This window comes from Octodon degus, unplaced genomic scaffold, assembly GCF_000260255.1.
Source record: "Octodon degus isolate 3935 unplaced genomic scaffold, OctDeg1.0 scaffold00025, whole genome shotgun sequence".
NCBI classification, from domain to species: Eukaryota; Metazoa; Chordata; class Mammalia; order Rodentia; family Octodontidae; genus Octodon; species Octodon degus.
This window is the reverse complement of record NW_004524601.1, coordinates 13,728,750-13,734,697: the sequence shown is the minus strand read 5'-3', so window position 1 is coordinate 13,734,697 and position 5,948 is coordinate 13,728,750.

Sequence of the window (5,948 nt, the reverse complement as noted above, 5' to 3'; positions counted from 1 at the left end):
CCATAATCCCAGCACTGGGGAGCCAGAGGCAGGAGGATCGCTGTGAGTTCAGGCCACCCTGAGCTACACAATGACTTCAAAGCTGGCCTATACTACATAGTAAGACCTTGTCCCAAAAATGGAAAAATAAATCATAAATCTGAGCATGAAATCTGAGAGAGACTTAGATGGAGCTTTGGCCCAGGATGTGAAGAGGGAGCAGAGAACAGGAAGAGAAGAAAGGTTTGGTGAGGTGCACAGAGCAGGATCGAGGGGCAGAAGGCTAAGGAGACACAGAGAGTGCAAAGTCCTTGCTGTAGTTAACATCTAAGGTGTCCCCCAAAGGCTAGCTGACAAGCTGTCAGGATGAAACCAGGTCCTGGGGACACTGATCTCATGTATGGATTACTCCTCTGAGTCTATTGCTGAAAGGGCTGTGGGCAGGGGACACAAGGCCACAAGGAGTGCGGCATGGGGGCGTGACCTGAAAGACTACGCCTCTCTCTCTCTCTCTCTCTCTCTCTCTCTCTCTCTCTCTCTCTGTCAGACAGGGCCTTGTTAGGTTGCCTGGCCTCCACCTATTCATCCTCCTGCCTCAGTCTCCCAAGTAGCTGGGATTGCAGGTCACTGTGCATTATACCCAGATCTCTTCTTTCTTCTCCTTCTCCTCTTCTCTTCCTCCTCTTTCTTCTTCCTCTTCCTTATCTTGTACTGGACATCGAACCCAGGGGCTCTGCGATGCCTGTATCTCTAGCACATATTTTATTTTTTATTTTGAGACAAGGTCCCAGGAAGTCCCTAAATTGCCCAGGCTGGGCTCTGATTTATGACCCTTGGCTGAGGGTCCTGCAGCTTGGGGTTGAGGGCACCGTGCCACCACACTCAGCTGATGCGCTTCTTTCTAGGGACATTTACTATAGGGCAATTTGGGTTAGGTTGTCCCTGAAGCTCTCTTCCATATAGATACCTTAAATTTTTTCAATGTATGGAAACATTTATTCCACATAGGGAGAGTTTTTATTAAAGTAACTGTTTAAGAATTTTGTTGAAACATTAAAAAAAATTTTTGTGGTACCAGGAATCAAACTCATGACCTCACACTCATCGGGCAGGTGTTGTACCTCCGAGCTCTATATCTGGGCCTTTTGTTAAAATATTTTAAACTGACATATTTAGAACACAAACATGTTAACTGGGCCTAGGCATGGCCGCACATGCCTGCCTATAATTCCAGTACTCAGGAAGTTGGGGCAGGAGGACCTCAAATTTAAAACCTCAAATTTAAAGCAGCTGGGCTGCTTACTGAGATCTTGGCTCAAAAAACTGAAATAAAAAAAAAAAAAATTCAGTCAGCTCCTTAAGCAGTCTTGCACCTGCCTAGACAGCACAGCTAATTCATGCAACTGTCTTTATCATAGTAATTATTTTTTATAAATCATAAGAGAAAGAGATGCAGATTGCCTTTCTGCTTCACAAAACTGCAGAACATGCGCCAAACCTTTAATTCTTTTTTTGTCCCTGTGAGCTAAACCTAATTCAATTATGTAATTAAGAGCTCTATCTCTAATTCCTAAGCGAACATCTTCGTTTCCTGTTAAATCCAAATATTTAACATTTCATTAAAGTCTCCTGGCACATTTCTAGAATGACTGAAAGCTGGAAATCCTTAATTAGGGTTCAAACGTCGGAGGAAGCAAGAGTGGAGATTTTAGAAAACCCCCAGTGAGTCATTTCCAAGGCACAGAACTAGGGAAAGCACGCGCTCACCTAAAATTGGGTGTTACTCATAATAACTCAGTCCGTACTGGCCTTCTTAATACCCTGGGCCTTCCGCAGAGTACAGAAAGCTCACAGGGCCACCAAAATATGAGCCGACTGGCTCTCTAAGTAATAATTTTGCATCATCAAGAAATCTACTATTGAAACTGTACTTCCGATTTGATTTGAAACTGTCTCATTGCTATCTGTTTATCAATAAAACTTTGAAAAAAAATAAAAATAAAAGGCAAAACCTTTGAAAAAAAAAAGAAAGAAATCTACTAGACAAAGCTTCTGTTTGGCTACATGAAGTAGGAAAGGTGAGCAATGTAGAATAATTCCTGTCCATGTCAGGGAAGAATAAAAATGTTTGGCGCTCAATTTAAACCCTTGTTTGAGAAATGAAGGTGGATTTATTAGAAGGATTTTTTTTTTTTCTCTGAATGCCTTCGGGGCAGGTTTGGCTGGCTTGAATTGTGGGGATCGAATCACAACAACCTGAGCCTGACTGCTTTGTTGAAGCAGCCACTTAAAGAACTGAGCTATGGGGCAGGCCCCCTGGATTCATTAGTTAGGAATAAATTAGTGAAAATATAATTGAAAACCCACATAATAGGGTTCTAATCAAAGACAGGTATATCTTTCCCTCACAAAGTGCAGTGTGGATGTTTATAATCAAAGACTGGGAGGATGAATCCACAGTATCAGAAACCTAGCCTTTCTGTTTCCTGCATCTTAGATCGTGACGTCTCTTACCGAGGATTTGGGGCTGTTCACAGTGTAGCTGCTGCCAGTCCACCCCTCTACACTTATGTTCCATGTAGCAGCTGTAAAGAAATGACAGAGGAAAAGGACTTAAGCTAGCACCCTGTCATCACAGCAGCTTTGATGCCTCACCAGACAGCTTCTACTGTTGCATTGGACCAGCTGATCAAGGAGCTGGAAAATGCAATTTCTTTTTCAAGGTGGATGATTGCGGGTACCACACAATATCAGGGCTTCAGTATCAAACAAAACAGCGTCAGTAAATATGGAGCAGATAGCTAATGGGTGCTATCAGAACAGGAGGATGGGTTCTCCTTTCTTTGAGCTGAAGTTCTATTGCTGGGCGGTCCTGCGGACGGTGGTGGATACTGGAAACAGTGGTGGGCAAGGGCTGTGATTACGGTGGCTGTCTGGAGCATCCCAGGGGGTGACTGCTGCACTCCAGCAGCTTCACTGCCCCCTCATAGTCCAGTCACCGCGTTAGACTCGCAGGCATCTCCGCTGTCAGTGAACCGTGTGCTGGCCTCGGCCAGGGCGAGCCGGGAAGAGGGACGCACACACCACAGCTCTGTGAGCTGAGTACACCGTGGCCCTCTCGACGCACGGTGTTGGTTGCCTTTGCTGAGTGACAAGTGGCTCCCAGAGTGTCAGCAATGCCCGGAGTAAGCACAGCCTCGCAGCTTCGGTCTTTTCCTCTTTACTCGTTATCATTAGAAGCCGTTCCGTCCAAGTGGGAGTGCCGACCTAGAATCCCAGCAGTCAGAAGGCTGAGTCAGGAGGATGGCAGGTTTGAAGCTGGCCTGGACTACACAGAAAGCTCTTAAAAAAAAAAAAAAAAAAAAAGCAAAAGTAAACAAGATAATCTGTTATTATTTGGTCTTTTAATTTTTGTTACTGGGAACTGAACTCATGACCTCATGCTTGCCAGGTAGGCACTGTGCTGAGCTATATCCCTGGCCCTAAAAAGAAAAATGAAAATTCTGCAAAGTCCAGCAGATACTGCTGGAATGGGGAATAAGGATCCTTCTGAAGACAGTGTACTTTAAGATACCACTTTGTTTGTTTGTTGCTGCGGCAGGGTCTTGATGTGTAATTCAGGTTGGCCTTGAACACACTACAAGACACATTTTTCTCAAGCACCACAAGCATCCTCTTGCCTCAGCCTCTCAGAGCTGGGATTATAGGCGAACACCACCATACCTGGCATCACATGTGTTGATTATCTTATTCAATAATTGCTTTGTTATTGAGAGCTATATTTTTTAAATGTATTTAGTACAGGGTCTACAGGGTCTCAATACACAGCTCGGACTCACAGTGATTCTCCTGTTTTCAGCCTCCCAAGTGCTGGGATTACAGGTGTGCGCCACCACCCCCAGTCTCAATTGCTGTCTCAGTTTACCTCCAGGGCAGGCCGGCACGACACGCTGGGGATTGAACCCCGGTCCCTGCGACTGCCTAAGCAGGCGCTTTCTTCCGCTGAGCTATCTGGCTGGCCTTCACATAACCCACTTTCATAGCGAGAACTCGGCACATAGCATTCTCCTGTTATCCACTGTGATTGACGCATCGGTCTAGTCAGCCTACAGGTTCTTCAGAGGGCTGTAATCTGATTCACGCTGGCGGCTCAATTTCCTCTTGAAGCTCTGGGTTTGCCGGGCCTTTAATACACATTTGACAAGCAAGCCAACTTCTCCTTCTTCCCTTCCTCCTTCCTCTTTTAAACATCTTTTGGGGCTTGACCCAGGCTGGCCTAACCCAGGAGCAGTCTGTCTGCCCCTCCCTCATTTCCTGTCGCCCTCGCAGGCTGTCCCCTCCGCCGCCCCTTACCCCTGTCTGCTGCTTCCCTTCCTCGGGCCACCTCAACCAGGCCTGCCCTCCAAAGCCAAGCATCCTGAGCCCCACTTCCTGCTCCACACCGCAGGCCCACTGGATCCCCTAGAGGCCCTGCCCAGCCTCCCGCAAGCCTCATCCTTTGTACCACGACCAGTGCCGGGCTTGTCCAGAGGAAAGTGTAGGAGCCGTGCTACCAGATTAGTTTCACTGACACTGTTAAGAATCGGATTTCCTCCCAGCACTGGGGAGACCAAGGCAGGAGAACTGACACAAGTTCTGAAGCCAGCCTGGGTTACGCAGCATTCGAGGACAGAGCCTGGACTACATATTGAGACCTTGTCTCAAAACAAACAAGAAATCAGATTTTCTAAACTGTATGTAACAGGGCAAGAGAGAGGACAGGAATAGGCATGAAGTCGTATACCATTTTCTCCATATCACTGGCATACACAGATATTAGAGGATTGCATGTTTTTGGTGATTAATATTTATTTATTTTAAATCTTTTATTTATTTATTTGGTACAGGGTCTTGCTATGCATCTCCATCTTATAGTGATCCTCCTGTCTCAATCTCCCCAGCGCTGAGATCACTGGTGTGTGCCACCACACCTGGTTTGGGTGGCCAGCTCAGGGCGCCCAAGGTTCGCAGGCCAGCATTGCATGTGGTACTGGGGATCGAACTTGAGACCTTGCCCTTGCCAGGCAGGTGCTTAGACCGCTGAGCTATCTCCTGAGCCCTTAATTAATTTATTTATTTTTGCATTTATTTTGTTGGTGTTATTGCTGGGGCCTAAGACCCAAGCCTTGCATGTGCTAAACACGTGCCGTGCTGCACAGTTACATTCAACTCTGCTGCCCAGATTAGTTTTTGCAGGGAAGGTATGTCTACTTAGGCCTCTGAATGTGATTATTTCCCTTACACTTTTTTTTTTTTTTTAAGTATTTAGTACAGGGTCAATACACAGATCAGACTCATAATGATCCTCCCAAGTTTTCAGCCTCCCAAGTGCTGGGATTACAGGCACATGCCACCATGCCCAGCACTGTCTCAGTGGGCCCCAGGGAGGGGCTGGCACAGCACCGGAGGGATCGAACCCCTGTCCCTGTGCCTGCCTAAGCAGGCGCGTTAATCTGCTGAGCTATCTGGCCGGCCCTATTTGCCTTCCTATATGTCTTTTCCCATCATCATTTGGCAGCATGCTACTAAACCACAGGAGGACAAAAACAGGTGAGAATTTGTACAGGGATAATGTACTTTATTAAATATGTAAGGGCTTGTCTTTGTGGGTTTGATTATAGAAACATAAAGTATTCTCTACATTAAAAAAAGAAGAAAACAGATGGCAAAAATAAAGAATTCTCAGAACTAGATGGAGGTGTGGTGTTGAACAAAATGTGCGTTCTGCCATTAGTGGTACATAGTTTAGGTGTTTCTTTTCCAAGGAAAAAATAAATGTATGTGTACTCTGTAAACTACAGATTTTAAAGATTTCTGCTTCTTTAAAAAATTTTATTTTAAAGAGAATAAAAAATTTAAAAAATGGTGCAGAATTTCAAAAGAAGACCATAGGGGATTAACAATGGCTGTTATACCACCTGCTGTTATCT